This window comes from Piliocolobus tephrosceles, chromosome 9 (assembly GCF_002776525.5).
Source record: "Piliocolobus tephrosceles isolate RC106 chromosome 9, ASM277652v3, whole genome shotgun sequence".
NCBI lineage: Eukaryota > Metazoa > Chordata > Mammalia > Primates > Cercopithecidae > Piliocolobus > Piliocolobus tephrosceles.
Genome location: NC_045442.1, coordinates 101,105,084 through 101,122,497, shown reverse-complemented (window position 1 = coordinate 101,122,497; position 17,414 = coordinate 101,105,084). Strand labels below are relative to the sequence as shown.

At 47.6% G+C, this 17,414-nt stretch overlaps 2 pseudogenes; one reads left to right on the top strand and one right to left on the bottom strand.

Moving 5' to 3' along the window:
• Positions 1-799: 799 nt before the first annotated feature.
• Positions 800-5,414, bottom strand: LOC111546686 (annotated as a pseudogene).
• A 1,884-nt stretch (positions 5,415-7,298) lies between these two features.
• The window catches only part of LOC111546685, a 14,178-nt pseudogene continuing 4,062 nt past the window's right edge, over positions 7,299-17,414 (top strand).

Genomic DNA, 17,414 nt, shown 5'->3' with positions numbered 1-17,414 from the left:
GAAATAATCCCTTTTTAGGTAATCAAAAAAGGGTACAACGGCTGCAGCTCATGATGCAATATCCTCATGAGCCCAGAGCACATATAAATCCTAAGGGAACTACCATAGTACAGCGCTCATTCTTGGCACCGGAACAAACGAAACATACTCTATTCTGCACATACCTGCCAGAGCAGGCCATTTTCCTCTTCTGTGAGATTTTAAAAGCTCCCCAAAATGTTATTACTCCCATCCCCAAGACACAGAAAATAAGGGAAGGGCTGTTTACAGTTCTTGGCCTTTAAACAACTCTAAACGTCAGTCCTCAGAGTGGCATATTACAAAGTAATAAACAGTGCACACTTGAGGGCAAACCACATATTGAACTAATGAAGACATCACCATGATTAGAATTTGATCAAACATAATAGCAGAACATAAGCAAATTTTACCTGAATTCTGTAATGAATATACATGCTGCAATAACATTAAAAAGCATGGCGGCCTATTCCAAACCAGTAAGAAGAGTTTTGTGCAAATAGTGAGTCTTTGCGTGTTTGAATTCCCACCACGTAAGGGCAAACTCAATATGCATTCTAATGACCTACAATTATCAAATTAAAAAAGAAAAATGCTAAGGGATGCCAGAGTGAGCATCAGGGAAAGACCCACTTTCCTTTAATTTTTTACAAATAAATGTAAATTATAAATTAGAAACACAAACAATCATGAGTGGCTCTAACATTCGAATGAAGTAAATGAATTGTGTAGGAGATTAACCCCATAACTTTTTTTTCTTTTTTAATTTCTTGACCAGCTCTTAGATGGTGGTGATGTTTAGCTCCCTGTTCTTGGCAGCCCGAAAAGAATGGCATGAAGGGGTTCTGCCCAAGTCTGGGTGCTCCTGGGGGTCCTGCATCTCAGGAAGCAGTTGCATGAGCTGCTGTGCAGTGGGGTCGTCGTGGGGACAACCCTCCGTGGCCACTCCTGGTGCAGGCTCCAGGCTGTCAGCTCACCTCACAAAAATCTTTGGAGAGAGGAGAGTGGGCATCTGCGTGCAGTGCGAGCCTCCCCTGCTCCTGCCTGCCCACCCCGCCTGAGGGCTCTACTCACCCCCCTGCTTGCCAGCAGCCCCGGGCTCCTGGGCGCTTGGGCACCTGGAGCGCAATCATCAGCAGGGTTCTGGGCAGCGGCCAGGAATTGCCATGCCCCTCATTGTGGTTGCCGCCAAGCCGCAACACCAGATCCTGCAGCTCCAGCAGTTTCACCTGAAGGGAGGGGTGCTCAGCTGCATGCCGGTGCCAGTGTCCTCGCCCACGGCCACGCCTACACCCGCAGAGATGCTGCACGCCCTACCTTCATCTCCTGCTTGTCCTGGGCCAGCCTGATGATGTCCCCCTCCTGGTGCTGCATCTTTGGCACTGCCCTCTGGCTCTCATATGTTGTGATGTACTTTCCTGCAGGAGGACAGGGCTCAGATGCTGGGGCCCCTCCAATGGCCCTGCAGCTCCCCCTGCCTTCCTGGCCTCTCACTCACTGATGGTGTCTGTGTTTCCTGCTAGGTGGACAAATCGAAGCTCTAGTTTCCCCACCTGCTCCTTCAGGTCCGCCTTCTCCTTCAGGAGGTCCATAAAGCCACTCTGGGGCCAAAATAATGGGGTCACATCTTGAGAGCAACCTGCTCTGCTCTGCCCCCACCCTTCTTGGCCCATGTCAGGACTCACTCACCTGCAGCTTCTCCATGGCCCCCTGCAGGGCCTGGTGGGTCTGCCCACACACAGACTCACCCTCAGTCCCTGGGGCTGGGGCTACTGCCTCTGGCTCCTTCTGGGCCAAGGCCACGTGGTGAGTCAGGCGCTGGCACCATACCCTTTGCTCCTTGCCCACATAGCCGTGCCTGTTCCTCCTGGGCACTGGCTCCAGCGGAGTTGAAAAATGCCACCTGAAGGCAAGAGATGAGTATTCTTGTAGGGGCATATACAGAAAAAACGGGGCAGGGAGGTGGCAGCCCCTTCCCTTGGGGCCTCGGAGAGTGCACCTGTTGGTGAAATGCACAGGTGAAATGACGTCTGACCACTGGCTCCCGGAAGGGGTGAGGGCCCACAAAACTCAGAAGGTGGGAAAACCAAGAGCATAAGGGGATCTGGGAGGGACCACAGAGGAAGGTGGCAAAGTGGGAGCAGGGGGAGTCAGTCTCACCATCACCTCCCGGCTCTCCAGGTCCTCCAGGATGCTCAGCATGGGCCGAGGCACTTCCTCTTCCTCATTGTCCAGAGGTCCTCCTCCATCTCCTGTGGAGGGCGGACAGGGGGGTCCTCAGACAACCCGACAAGGGAGGTACTGCGAGCCTACCTCTGCCCTCACCCTCACTATGTAACCCTGAGCCAGCCCCTCCCCAGAAGGGAATGAGCTGCTGTTCTTTATTTTTACTTTTAAGAACCAAGATCTTGCCATATGGCCCAGGCACAGTCCCACTAGCAGTCGGTGCGGGAGTTCTGACCTGCTCCCTTTCTGACCTGGACCAGTTCACCCATCCTTAGGCAACCTGGTGGCCCCCCACTTCTAGGAGGTTACAATATTGATGCTGAACTTAGTGCAGACATCTGGTCAGCATAACGACCAGCTGTTCTAAAGGTCTCTTCCAGCTCCTCAATCCTATGCTGTTAACAGTCCCCCTTTCCTTCTGGGGCTCTCTCCTCTTCCTCTGAGTGGTCTCCTGTACCTTGCCCAGGGAGTGCCATGAGGCTCAACTGGGCCTGTAGCTGCTGGTTCTGCTGGCTGGTAGCTTCCAGGTGCTCATAAGGGGTGAGGAAAGAGAGTGAGAAGGCACGGAGGTTGCCAGGTCATCCCCCTCAAGGCCTTATCCTCAGCAATTCCCTCTCCTGCGTCTCCTGCAACTTTTGGCGGGCCATCTCAGCCACCACTTTGCCCTGAGCTTCATGCTGCTGCAGTTGGTCCATGAGCTGGGTCTGCAGCAGTAACTGCCTGTGCAGTGTCTCCTTCTCAGAGATCAGCTGCTGATAGGCAGCCATGTACTGCTGCAGGTGACCCAGGAACTGGTCTCCCTGCTGCTGCAGACTCTGAGCCTCTTGGTTCTTCAACTTCACCTGCAGGAAGACTGTGGGCGTGAGGGTACGTGGTGGCTGGCTTTCAGATTCTGGGCCCATTAATAGGGTACTGAGGACACTGTGGAGCCCCTGGCCTCTTGCTCCAGGCCTAAGTGACTGCCTCCCTTTCCTAGAACCCCATGCCTCCTTCCCCAGCCTCAAATCTTACACATTTCTTCCCACCATTTAAACTGTAGGCCACAGGCTGGTGGAAAAGCAGAGGGAGCCAACCACTATCTGCTAAGTGTGCTTATATGCCTAATGCTTTCCATGTATTATCTCATCTAATCCTCAGCAAGGAAAATGCTAATTTCCTTTTGAAGTTAAAGGAACAGAGATTTAGAGATGCAAAGTAGGTGAATGGTGACTAGTGGAACCAAGGCCAGAATCTAGTTTGAATCTAAGGAGCCTTTTTTGTTTTTGTTTTGTTTTCTTTTGAGACAGAGTGTCACTCTGGCCCAGGCTAGAGTGCAGTGGTGCAATCTTAGCTCACTGCAACCTCTACCCCCTGGGCTCAAGCGATTCTCATGCCTCAGCCTCCTGAGTAGCTAGGATTACAGGCATGTGCCACCATGCCTGGCTAATCTGTGTGTGTGTGTGTGTGTGTGTGTGTGTGTGTGTGTGTGTGTGTGTGATTTTAGTAGAGATGAGGTTTTGCCATGTTGTCAGGGCTGGTCTCAAACTCCAGACCCCAAGTGATTCTCCAGCCTCAGCCTCCCAGTGTTGGGATTACAGGTGTGAGCCACTGCACCTGAAATAAGGAGCTTCTTATACCACTGATTGGGGAGCTCCCCTATAATTGGGGAGCTCCATGCCTAGCTGGGATGATGATGTTCACACCTGGGGGGAGCCCAAGGCTACCCATCTCTAAAAGTCAGAGGGCAGGAAGCAAGAAACAGTCACAGGACTGCCCTGGAGGGCGCTGGTGTCACCTGTCCCCAGGCTGGAGCTGCCTTTGGCCTTGCACCTCCCCTCCCCAGAGGCTGGTGCTCACCTCCCAGCCCTTCTTGGATGGGTCAGAGGTTACCCTCTCCTTCAGCTTGCTCAGCTTCTCCTGCAGCTCCTTTACTTACTGCTCCAACTGCAGTGCACTCTTATTCTGATTGTTCTGGACAGAGAGAAGCAATCTGAGGCCACCCACGGCAGCTGGAGACCCCAGAACTTGGTGTCTACCTCCCATGGCATCAGGAAGTGTGGAGGCAGGTGCCTTTAGAATTAGCATTTCAAGTGAGGGCTACACTACCCCATTTTACAGGTGGGGAATCAAAGGCCTGGAGGGTCTTTGATTTGCACCTGAGCTTGGAGCTGTCCTGCCAGACTCTCCAGCTCCTTCCTCACATGCTCGGCCTCAGCTTGTAGGTGCTGTTCCACCACAGAGGGCCCCGCTGGGGGCTCCAGGGGCGGGGGTTCAGCTGAGAAAGGAAGCAGACAACAAGGGCCTCTGGATTCTCAAAAACAAAACAACAAATAAAAGCCCTTCTCTTGGTGCACAACTCCTCTCAGGCTCCCCAAACTTGGCCTCACTGCTAATTATTCCTCGCACTCGAATGGTAGCCAATATTCCAGGCCACTTTCAGATAGAGAGCCCTGTGGGTGCTGACAGTGGGCACTCCTCCCTGTTTGCTGATGTGGACACTGAGGCTCATGGAGATTACAAGACTCGCCGTCTCCTGGCACAGACCTCTTTCCCTCTGCCTCAAAGCCCTTCCATCCACTCACCTCCCTGGGGCATTCTAAGCCACCCCCACAGCCCTCTGATACCAGTCCTGCTCCCAGGCCATGACAGCCCATCTTACCCATCTAGTTTATGAGTTCGGCCAATCTCCCCTCCAGCTCCTGTACCCGATGCGTGTCATGTTTCTTCTCCTCCTTCAATGTGCAAACCTGTCCACAGCACAGGGGGAAAGGGCCCTGGAGAGAGGGGCTGGTGGCTGGACAGGCTACCATCTCCCTCTCCACCTCCGCCTCCACAAAGCCCAGACCCATGAGCGTACTGGCTGTACTATTCCCATTTTACAGATGCCTAGAAAGATCCAGTGACCTATCTAAGGTGGGGGGCTTCAGGGTCAGGCCTCACCTCCTCTGACATTTTCCATACCCTCTGCTGCCACCGGGCCCTCTCTCCTTTTAGATGTTCAGCATATTCATCTCTCTCTAGCTAGGCTTGTTTAAGTGATTCCATTATCTGCAAGAATGGGCACAGAAGTTAGGAAGGGCTGTCCCTGGTCCTCACCTGCTTCTGGCCACCTGGGGTCATCTTTCTTCCACATACCTCCCTGTGCAAAGCCTCACCTGTGTCGTGTGTGCTTCCAGCTGTGCCCGCGCCTTTATGGCCGCTCGAGGACTGCTTCACAGCGGCTTGAGAACTGGGTGGTGAAGAGTGAGAAGTTTCTGTTTGGGGAGCCCGGGCTGTTCTACCCAGTGCCCCTTAAAAGGGCTAGGACTAGGCTCAATATACAACTTGGTCAGTAAGGGGTCAAGGCATTTCTAAGCCCATGGTCTGGTTTTTAAAAGAACTCAGTACAGTTGGAAGGGACAGGGAAAAAGATTGATTTTACAGCTGGCTAACAGAGGCCCACAGAGAACAGATAATATTGCTATTGTTATTACTGTTATTACTACCACTGTTTGAACCATTATTGAGTGCTTCACCAGGCACCATGCTAACGATCCCATTGAGTCCTCACAACCACCATATGAGACAGTTACTATGATTGCCTCTATTGTGTAGATGAAAAACATGGAGTATTAGAGGTTAAGTGCTTTCCTAAGATCACTTAGACAGAGCTGGGATTTGGATACCCAGATCTATCCTATTCTCTAAGCTCATTTTTCTTGCTGGGGGTGGGGGCACAGATAGGAGGAAATTAATCTTTTGTTCACTTTTTGAAAGGATGATACATTCACATAGTCCAAAACTCAGAAGATACGGAAGGGAAGTATCTCCCAGCCACCCTATTGCTCTCTGCTGAATTTTTTACAAATCCTTGCAGATATGTTTTATGTATATCATCATAGTACGTACACACACACACACACACACGATCCCCCTCTCTACACAAATGGTAACATACTAAAGGTACTCTTCTGTACCTTCACAGTACAAGTACCCAATCTCCCACCTAGGACTTGGTCAAGGCCACAGCCAGGTAAGGGCAGGGTGGGCACTTGGCTTCCAAGCTCTGTATCCAGTGCTCATTCCCACAGTGCCCCCCAACTAACCCACAGCAGCTGACTCAGTCCCAGGCTGCCTCTAACAACCACACACAAAAGCAGCAAGAAATGGCCATGCTGCCTTCGGGGCAGGACTCCATCCTGCAGCAAAGAGGGCAGTAACAGAAGAGCCGTGCTGCACACTCTGTGCTCTGGGGTCCCTCCAGGTGAGGCCTGGGCACCCCAGCTCCCCATTTGCCCTTGGCACCAGGGGCCCCCAGGCCCTTTCTTCAGGACCCCAAGGGGAAACTGAAGCCCAGGATTGGTCGCATGGAATGAGGGGATGCCACTGGACTCTTAGCAATGACTCAGTGTTTTCATTGACTTGACCGATTGTTGTGGAGCTTGAGTCCAGGGCTACTTCTAGTTCTTGGTACTGGTTCTAAGGCGCATGCAGAGAGGAGAAATTGCAGGAGGATTGTGGGGAGAGGTAAAGAGAACAATCATTATGGCTGGGATGTGTGTGGGCTGTCTCAACTGGCAGAGGGGCACCCAGCCCCCACTGTGGGAGGAGGTTGGGGGGCTGGCCCACAGGGTCACTGCACCTTGGCCCAGGGCCTCTTACCTCCAGATCCTTCAGAGTAGCAGATGACGTACGGGTAATAAAAATAAGAAATTAAAAAAAAAAATTACATGGGAAACAGTTATGGCTATAGAGAAAGTATAAAAACAGCAAGGGGCCTGGCACAGTGGCTCATGCATGTAATCCCAACACTCTGGGAGGCTGAGGTAGGTGAATCACTTGAGGCCAGGAGTTTGAGACCAGCCTGGGCAACATGGTGAAACCCCGTCTCCACTAAAAATACAAAAAATTAACCAGGCATAATGGTGCTTGTCTGTTATCCGAGCTACTGGGGAGACTGAGGCACGAGCATCACTTGAACCTGGGAGGCGGAGGCAGTAGGGAGCCAAAATTGCACTACTGCACTCCAGGAGAGAGAGTGAGACTCTATCTCAAAAACAAAAATGAAAATAAAAACAAAACAGCAAGAAGGAAATATGGGGATCTGGGCCTTTGTTTCCAGAACCTGGGCTGGGCATGGCTGCAGGATTCCTCTAGGCCTGTGCTCCCCACCGTATCATTCAGTGTCTCTTCTGAGCCGGCAAGGTGAGTCACAGCACCTGGACAGACCTGACCTACTGGGGGTAACAGGTGTGATGACTGAACAACTCTCTAACAGCAGCCAAGAGTGCTCTGTCATTCCCCCTCCCCATGCCCATATCCAGCAGGATCTGCCTCCATTCTTGCCCTGCTCCTTTGGCTTGGCAGGAGTCTCCCAGGCAAGTTAGATATGGAGGAAATGCCAAATCACAGCCAGAGGAGGTCATCTCCAAGCCCCATGTGTCCCTATGCCCTGCCTCCCACCAGGCTCTTTGTGCTCCTGAAAGGTGCTCTGTGAGTTCATAATGATGGCCATGACCTCACCGCTCCCCCTGCCTCCCCCACTCCCCATATGGATGCATGTTACCCACCTTTAATCTTCCAGCCAACCTCAAATGTCACCTCCTCCACCCTTGAGTCCATTCAGAACCAACCTCCCCCTGAGCTAAGCATTTGGAATGTTCCAAACTTCTCTCTTGCCTCCTTCAGAGGAGTCTGCCTCCCTCAGTCTGCACCCTACATTGTTCAGCTGTTCTCTCCACTGTTTATTTAGCAAAGTGCCTTCGTTGTCAAAAGCCCAGTAAATATGGTAAGTGTCCATTTGATTTTCAAGAGATTAGGGTCTTGGTCACTCATCTGTTTAGTTAACCTCACATCTTTTATGGTTAATTCCTCTGAAAAATTAGCTTCAACCCTTCCAACCATAATGTGAACTCATTTTCTCTTAACCCTATGTTCCCTACTCTTAAACCAAAGTGAGTTAATGCAAAATAAGCACAAACGTTTATGTAGTCTATAGATCCTTGCCTTTAGGGCAAAACCTAAAGGTTTTTTTTTTTTTTTTTTTTTTTCCATCTCTCTTAGTCTAAGAGTACCACACTGGGCATTCAAAAGCCCAAGTCCCAGGCCGGGCATGATGGCTCACACCTGTAATCCCAGCACTTTGGGAGGTGGGGGCAGGTGGATCACTTGAAGTCAGGAGTTCAAGACCAGCCTGGCCAACATGGTGAAACCCTTTAATAGAGGTGAAACCCTCTACTAAAAATACAAAGATTAGTCGGGCATGGTGGCAGGTGCCTGTAATCCCAGCTACTCAGGAGGCTTGCCTTAGTCTGAGAATCACTTGAACCCAGGAGGCAGAGGTTGCAGTAAGCTGAGACCACACCACTACACTCCAGTTTGGTTGAGAGAGTGAGACCCTGTCTCAAAAAAATAAATAAATAAATAAATAAAGCCGCAAATCCCACATGCCTGCTCTGTACATTATTCCCAAATTACTTTTAAACTTTAATCTCACCTTCTCCAAGATGGTAAAAGATGCAGGGAAGGAAAAACCTCAATTGAACAGGTGAAGAAGCAGACATAAACAGGCTGATGGTTAATGGCAGCAACATAAAATAAAGCAAAGTATCCCCCAAACCAGAGAAGCCTCAGGGGCATGCACAGCTGGAGAGAACAAGCCAGAGAGGCGTCTCAGCACTGCTTCACCTTGCATTTGTCCAATGGGAGAGCACTACCCCATTGGAATGGTTAAGGATGAACACCAGCACCTTCAGAATGTCCTGAATCTACAGGAGGCAAAAACGGAAAAACAAGGGCAGGGGGAGAAAGATAGAAGTGGCTTAGAGAGAAGCAAGAAAGTCAGGGAAGGAGGAAAATGTGGGTTTAGGGAAACGAACCGCTGAAGAAGAGCAGAGATCAAAACCGTGGCCTGTGCCATTCTTCCAAACAGCCACCCGCTGCCTTGCCAGGGGCAGGAACAAGTAGATGGAAGAATCTCCTGAGCAATGCAGTCACAGAGTGGAGTCACCTGACCAATGCAGCTCTTAATCCATTCACTAGACCCCTCTCCTCAGGCCCAGGACCTGGGCGATGAATCTAGTAGAGCTCCACACCACCACCTCCATTTAAAAAAACAGACTTCTGAGTAAAGGGCTCGCTTGAACAAAGGGGACTCCAGCTAAAAAACAAGATTTAAAGACACTGATCTTATCCAGTATCTTCTTACAGAGAAGGAAACTGAGGCCCAAGGGAAGAAGTGATTATTTTTCTATGGTCACCCAGCAATCTGGTGGTCAGTTAGATCTTCTCTTAATTCTAGTGCCTGGGGCCCTCCTTACCACATCCTGGGGCCCTTTCAGTGACTTCTAAAGGGACAGCCTGATGGCAAGTGGCTGTTCTCATTGGCCTGGCTTCCCCTTGAGACTGGGGATGAGAAAAATCAAACAACAACAACAACCATTTCCTGTCTGTCCTGGGTGTTTGCAGCAGGCCATGTACTAGGGATTAACATAAAAACAACAGCAATTACAAATCTCATTTACACTTCACAAATGGAAGTCAAGCAACACCATTCTATTTTACAGATGTGAAAAGAGAGGCCCAAAGAGCTCAAGCAACTTGCCCTAAATCATATCCCTAGCAGATGGAGAGGCAGGATTCAAACCCAGAATTCTTAATGAGTACCCAGCAGTTCTTCCACAGTCTTAACAATTACCCTCTACTGTCCCTTGGGCCCACTATCCCCAGGAGCCTGGCCAGCCAAGACTCATATCCCCAGGTGAGTGGCAACCACCAGAAGTGGTTGTCTCAGAGCTACTGCGATTTTTTTTCTTTTTTCTCTTCGCTCCTGCTGGAACACCAGGGCTGTTCCTCTGCTGATATTCTTTTAACCGTGGGAAAGAAGAACAGTAACACTCATGAGAACTACAAGTCCCTACAGTCACATCCTCCTTTACAGTTTTTACAAAATAATCTTATACACCATCTGATTTAATGCCACCAACAACTGTACAAAGTGTTGCCACAATCACTTCGTGATTGAGAGGGATTGATATCATGGCTATAAAAAAAGAAAAAAGGCAATACTGGAACTTAAACTCAGTCTTCTGACTCCAAGCTCTGGGGTTTTGCCATGAATCAGCAGCTGCCAGGGACCAAAACCAGAGGTAGAGGTAGAAAAGTAAACATTAAGTGGGCAGGGACTCTACACTGCGTGGTTTAGAATCATATATCCTCACACGTCTGTTAGTGTTAAGAAGTGCACCAGTACCTCTCAAACTTTTCTATCAATGTGTCCTCATGGCAGAAGGCTGCCTTTCTGTTAAATCTAGGAATTTATCAGAAAGAGAACAACCTAAGCCTCATTTCAGAGAGGTCTGGTATACTCTTAGAAACCCATGTGACTGTCATCCATAAGTACACTAATGTTTTTTCTCTCTCAAGAGAATCAAGGGAAACTGATGCTTCAGAAAGATGTCCCACATTCATCCTGTGGCACTCAAAGCATCCCAGGTTGAGACAATATGAGGAAGATTCAAACTGTCAAGTTCAGTTTCTCAAGATCTGTTACACAGAAGATGAGCAGATCTCACTCCAGAGACCACTGACTGAAGGGCAATCTGGTCCCAGAACTATGGAGAATTAGAATATGAGGTGGAAAACTCAGAAAAAATTGTTGAAGTCTCTCTGGAGAGTAGAAGCTTGGGAGAAAACCAAACCAAACCTGTTCTCCTATTGCCACCCAGAGATATTGTTAATGTTTTGAGTTCATGGAGGAAGTGTAGGCTTTTCACACTGTCAATGTCTATGTTAAGGGAGTAACGCAGCCTGAAAACTGTTGCTCCCGGTCCCATAGTCCCCATTCCCCTTACAGCTGGAAATCTGTGCTGCAACCAGAGGAACCAGAAATGGGGTGAGAACACTGGGTCCTAAGATCAAAGGCTGGTCTTGGAGCAGTAATGACAGTTCCTAGGGGCACTGTGACATCACTACATTCCATTCCTCCCAAGGAGGAGGAGAACACAGCAGCATGATGGCTGAGTCACCGCTCCATGATGTGGGAGGGGGATGCAGGGCTGGGACCCAGGTCCTTGGAGATGCCAGCCCAAAGAGCCCAGGGAAGTTGGGCTTGGGGCAGCAGAAGGCAGAGTCTGCCGCAGGAAGCCCCAGGAGTCACCAGCCCAAAGTCACTCAGAGTGATTGATGAGGGCAGAGGCTTGGACAGGGGACCCAGGGCCTTGGAGATGTGACCCCAAAGAACCCAGGGAGGTTGGGCTTGAGGCAGCAGCAGGAGAGGGCCGAGTATGGACAGGGAGCCCCAGGAGTCACCTGCCCAAAGTCACCCTGGGGTTACTGGCAAGGGCAGGGGCTGGGCTGCTTGCTGAAGGGGTAGGGCTGACTGACAAGACTTTGGTTGGGGAACCCCAGAGGTGCTGGGTTTGGGGCACCAAGCCTGGTGTGCCTCAGGAGTTGTATGGTTTTGGTAGTGGTTTTGCCATCGGAGGGGATTTGTGGCTGGATTGGGGGGCCATGACCTGGTGTGTTTTACCTTTTTCTTGGCCGTGGCCCGTTTATTTTGTCAAGTGTCTTCCAACATCGTGGGGTGGGGAAGGAGGCAGTGTTGGGGCCACATCAGTGAAATCCCGGCAATGACCGCAAAATACCTCCTGTCACCTACCAGGCAGCTGTGAGACTGAGCCAGAGGAGGTGTAACCAGGGCACCACTAGAACTCAAAATAGGGGCGTGGCCTTAATCATCCAAGCCCATTGGTCAATGAGAAAGATGAATGTGAAAGGAGGTGTGGCCAGGCAGCAGCATGTCCAGAGGCCCTGCGGCGTCACAAGGAAAGCTGTCCATGCAACCAATGTCCCTACCTACTCTGGGAGATGGGAGGGGCTGCCCACTCTAGGAGAGGGGAGGGGGTCAACTTTTGCTTTAAAAGCTTTAAAACTTTAAAAAAGAAACTTAAAAAAAAGTGTGTATACTTTGTAAATATATGTGTCTGTGTGTGTGTGTCTATGTGTTCCTCCAGAACTGTCTTCATTATCCAGCTTCTATGCAAGGTCTGTGAGTTTGGCCTATATTTTTCATCTTCAAATGGAGTACAAGAATTACCAGTATTACCTGAATTGAGATACAAAGCCTATAAAAATGGAAAATCTGTAGCATGCTTGATGATTAATAAAGCAGACTATATTACTTAACATTCCAATACGATAAAATAATCAAAAAAATAATAATCACAGTGATTTCCCTTTTTTAGAAAAATATTTCTCTTATTCTCCTACATTATTGTTAAGGTATTTTTGAAACAAGAAACATGTCTACTATCTTTAAAGACACTAAGCATTTGGGCCTAGTGCGCTGGCTTATGCCTGTATTCCCAGCACTTTGAGAGGCTGAGAGGGTGGATCACCTGAGGTCAGGAGTTCAAGACCAGCCTGGCCAACGTGGTGAAACCCCATCTCTACTAAAAATACAAAAACTATCCAGGCATGGTGGTAGGTGCCTGTAATCCCAGCCACTCGTGAGGCTGAGGCAGGAGAATTACTTGAACCTGGGAAGCATAGGTTGCAGTGAGTCAAGATCACACCACTGTACTCCAGCCTGGGTGACAGAGCAAGACTCCATCTCAAAAAATAAAACAAAATAAAAAATAAATGAAAACACAAAGCTTTCAATTTAATAAGCACTCAAAGCTCTTTACCAGTTTAAAACAAATACACGGTCCATTTTTCTAGAATCACCTGGCCTCTCTAAGCTTTGCAAATGATACTGAATTTCTCACTTGATACTTGGCTATGATTCGCAATCATGAAAACCAAGAATTGTGTTATGTCACTGTGTATTGCTTGTTACCTGAATTCCACAGTAGGCTGGGATCAAGGGTTGAATCTTTCATGATTTGCTCCATAACCTGTGTGCTGCTTATCCCAGACCAAACTAAGCTTTACTCTAGAGTTCTACAATTTACAGTTAGTAGACAAGAGTGGTTCTCAAAGATGTAGTCTCTGGACTAGCAGCACCAGCAGCACCTGAGAACTTTTTATAAGTGCAAATTCTCAGGCCTCACCCCGGACCTGATGAATCAGAAACTCCAGAGTAGGGCTCAGCAATCTGTGCTGCAGTAATCCCTCCAGGTGTTGAAGAACCTCTGGCACACAGCAGGTAGAAAAATGTGTTTCTTTCTGTAGGTTCAAAGCCAGGGATACTATATGTTCTGTCTTGATATGAAACAATGACATGCAATTAAAAGACATAAATATCCTTCCTACTCCCATCCTCCACCCAATGTGTTTTATTTTTATGAGTTAAATAAGAAAACAGGTGGCAATCAGAGATTTCATCTAAAAAATATATTTACAAGTATCAGTTGTCATCCAGTCTGATCTCATACAATACCATTTGCATCCTCTTACATCTCAAGTTTTAAAAAAGTGTCTTCACAATGTAAGTCTCAGGCACACTAGGAGTTCTATAATAAAACACCAAGGCTGGGCATGGTGGCTCACGCCTGTAATCCCAGCACTTTGGGAGGCCGAGGCAGGTGGATCACCTGAGGTCAGGAGTTCAAGGCCAGCCTGACCAATGTGGAGAAATTCCATCTCCACTAAAAATTCAAAATTAGCCGGGTGTGGTGGCACATGCCTATAATCCCAGCTACTTGGAAGGCTGAGGCAGGAGAATCACTTGAACCTGTGAAACAGAGGTTGTGGTGAGCCAAGATCACACCATTGCACTCCAACCTGGGCAACAACAGCAAAACTCCATCTCAAAAAATAAAATAAAATTTTAAAAGTAAAATAAAATAAAAATAACACAGCAAGTAGATCAGAATGTCCAAACTTACTAGAAAAGAAAAGTGGAATCATTGGCTATATTTTCAAATTGCACTCAACAGGAAATGTAAGTTTTGAATTCTTTTCACCTTCTTACTTCCAAGTTAATAGAATTAAACCAGAATACTCCATTCTTTCAAAGCCTCTAGCCAGGCAAACTTTTACTGTATTACTTCTTGCTTTCATTGGATATAAAGCAGAGTCCTGGTAGGCACATTTTGTATACCTGCAAAGATGCAGAACTAAACAGTTCCATCTGTTCAATATTAAAACAAAAGTCCTGTAAACCTCAGATGGTGAGTGTAATACTTTAGCACTAGCACCAAAGCCTCAAACATGAAAGGATACCAAGAACACCACTAGCAAACAAAAGTGAGCTCTTAGCTGGGAGCAATAGTTCATGCCCGTAATCCCAGCACTTCGCCAAGCCAAGGTGGGAGGATTACTTGAAGTCAGGAGTTCAAGACCAACCTGGGCAGCATAGTGAATTCACATCTCTACAAAAAAATTTAAAAATTAGCTGGGCGTGGTGGCACATGCCTGTAGTCATAGCTACTTGGGAGACTAAGGTAGGTAAATTGCTTGAGCTCAGGAGTTCAAGGCTGCAGTAGCTATGATCATGCCACTGCACTCCAGCCTGGATGACAGAGTGAGACCTAGAATTACAGTCTGTCCTGCTCCTGTTTACATTAAAATCACTAAGTTAAAATGCTTTCAATCAGCAGGATACAAATTAAGTGAAATGTGACTTTGGAGTTTGGCCAGAAAATAGGCAATGGAGAAACAGGCACTTCCCACAAGAATAAAAATGGCCAATAAGCATATTTAAAAGGTTCAAAAGCACTAGAAACCAAAGAAATATAATGAAAACAATGATATTTTCTGCTTAAAGACCAGCAAAGAGGACAAATGGAAGGGGGAAACTGGGGCTCTGTCCCTATTGGTGGGAGTATAAAGTGAACTAATTTTCCTGCAGGATAATTTGAAAATTTCTATTAAAATCCCTATAACTGTTTTATGTTATTTTCCTCCAGAAATTCTACTTCTATGAATTCAGTCCAAAAATGCTTGGTTGAGTCCATTAAAATGTATACATAAGAAAATTTACCTCTGGGGTGGCAATGATTAACTTAATATACATCCAGCTATTAAAAATGATGATGCCAAGGATGTATTGACTGCCATAGAAATATGCCCAAAACATAGTGACAAAAGACTCTGTATCATGATTCTACTTTTTAAAATGTTTATATGCATAAAAAGTATAAAAAACAACAAAACAGAATGTTTTGAATGGCAAAATTAAAGATTTTTCTTTATATTTTGTCTTCCAAATTATCACAAAAGAATGTGATTTTCTTTATAATCAGGGAGAAGTATTGTTTTCATTTATTTATATTTAAATTTCTTTTCTTTTCCCTATTTTTCTCATGTATGTATCACATGTAGTCTAGAGAGCTTGAATCCCTGCCTTCTGAGGTAAATCAGCCCATTTCTGTCTCTATAAATTTGTCTTTTTTGGACATTTCAAATCAATGGAATTATACAATATCTGGTCTCATGTCTGGCTTTTTTACTTAGCTAATGTTTTTGAGGTTGTTCTATGACACATAACATGTTTTGGTAGTTTGTTCCTTTCATTATTGAGTAGAAATCCACTGCTGGATATATCACATTTTGTCAGTAGAGAGCCTTTTAAACTCAGATTCCAACTTCCCGTGGTCTAAATGAAACCCTTCAAACACAGGACTTAAAGGGGAAGCTGCTGTGCATGTCAAAATAGCTATTTATCAGAACCAGCTTTGTCATCAGGACCCTGAATTGCTGCAGAAATTTTTATTATTTTGCAACCTCTTTTTTACAAGGAACTTTTGTGCTAGTACACATCAGGATTTTGAAGCATCTGATACATCCATTTAATAAGTATAAGCATGTGTCTGAGTGGACAAGAAAGTGAAACCATCCATCATACTTTGCATACTTTTTCCTTTTTTTAAAATTTTTTCCTTGCCCAGATGGGACCAGGGAATCTCTCAACTTTCTAGAGTATCCTGTCTCCATGTACAAAGCCAAACAGTATTAAAGATCCTGCTGCCTTTGTTAGGCAGATTTGGAGGGGAGGCCCAATAGCAAGGGTGGAGAGGAAAAAGAGAGTGGAGCTTGTGGAACAGGAAGCCCCTGGGGTCTGTACTTGGCTCCCAGCTGTTGAGGATGTTGTGGATGGTGAGGTGCTGATGGTGTCCTGAGGCAGCCTAGCACCTCCAGTAGACCCAGAAGGTCTTGATTTGGACCCTTACCCGTATCACAAGTGTTTAAAAGCTGTTTTCGCTTTTGTTATTTTCCTACATAATCATTACTTGGTAGTTAGTTATTAATCTTTCTTTGGGAGAGAGACAGGGCTTTAAAACTAAAGGACATAATTTTCATTAAAATATCAAAAATGGGAAAAGATTACCTTGTAAACAATTTGCTGCATAAACCAAATGGCAGCTGTTGAGAATATCAATAAAATGTTACACGCATGTGCTGCTTTTAGAAGAAATAAAGAAAAAAATGCATTTGTTGGCAGTGGTACCTGTTTGGACGAACGGAGGCAAGATGGTGCACTTCCGGGTTCTTCATCCCCCCACCCCCAACTCTTCCCGTGCGCGTGAAAAAGCAGCCGGCGCCCGGGAAGGTGCAGACCAACTGGGCATGCGCCAGGTGACGTCAATCCGAAGAGACCAAGATATACCTCGTCGCACCTGCGGAACGCCCCTGACACCCCCATGCCCCACCTATTGCCCTCCCACTCCTAGAAAAGCCGCTCTCCGCCATTGAGCCACGCGGCCTTCTCACAGCCTGGTGGCCTTCTCACAGCCCCGTGGTCTTCTCACAGCCCCACTGCTGTCGGGATGTCGGGACTGTGGGAAGTCCCTCCGAGAGCCCCACCGGGGGACTCTGCCGGCCTCCTTTGCCGGAGGCCGACAGACTTCACCCACACACCTTAGGTTACCAAAAATAAATGTGCAGTTTTGCTGTTACACTTGCCTACCCGCTGGTTCTTTTGCGCCTGCTCGGCTGGTCTTAGAAAAAACAAATCAGTTGGTGCCAAAGACCCGGGAGGAGACCCCTCCTCAGGCCTCTAAGGATTGAGGAACCTCCTCCTGCTTCCACACCACAGACGGACCAGGACCTGAGACCCGCTTCCCTCACTCTCATGGCCTCTCTGGGGTAAGAGCCCTTGTCTCCTCTTTACCTCCCTCGGCCAGAAATCCTGCGCGGGTCCGAGGTCCATTTGGAGCCACCAAGTGGCTCGGGAGACCCCTTCAGGACGGAGACCTCCGCCTGAAGGTAATCTCCACTTTGGCTTCAAGAGCCTCCAGTCTGTCTCTGCTGGTTCCAAAGGACGC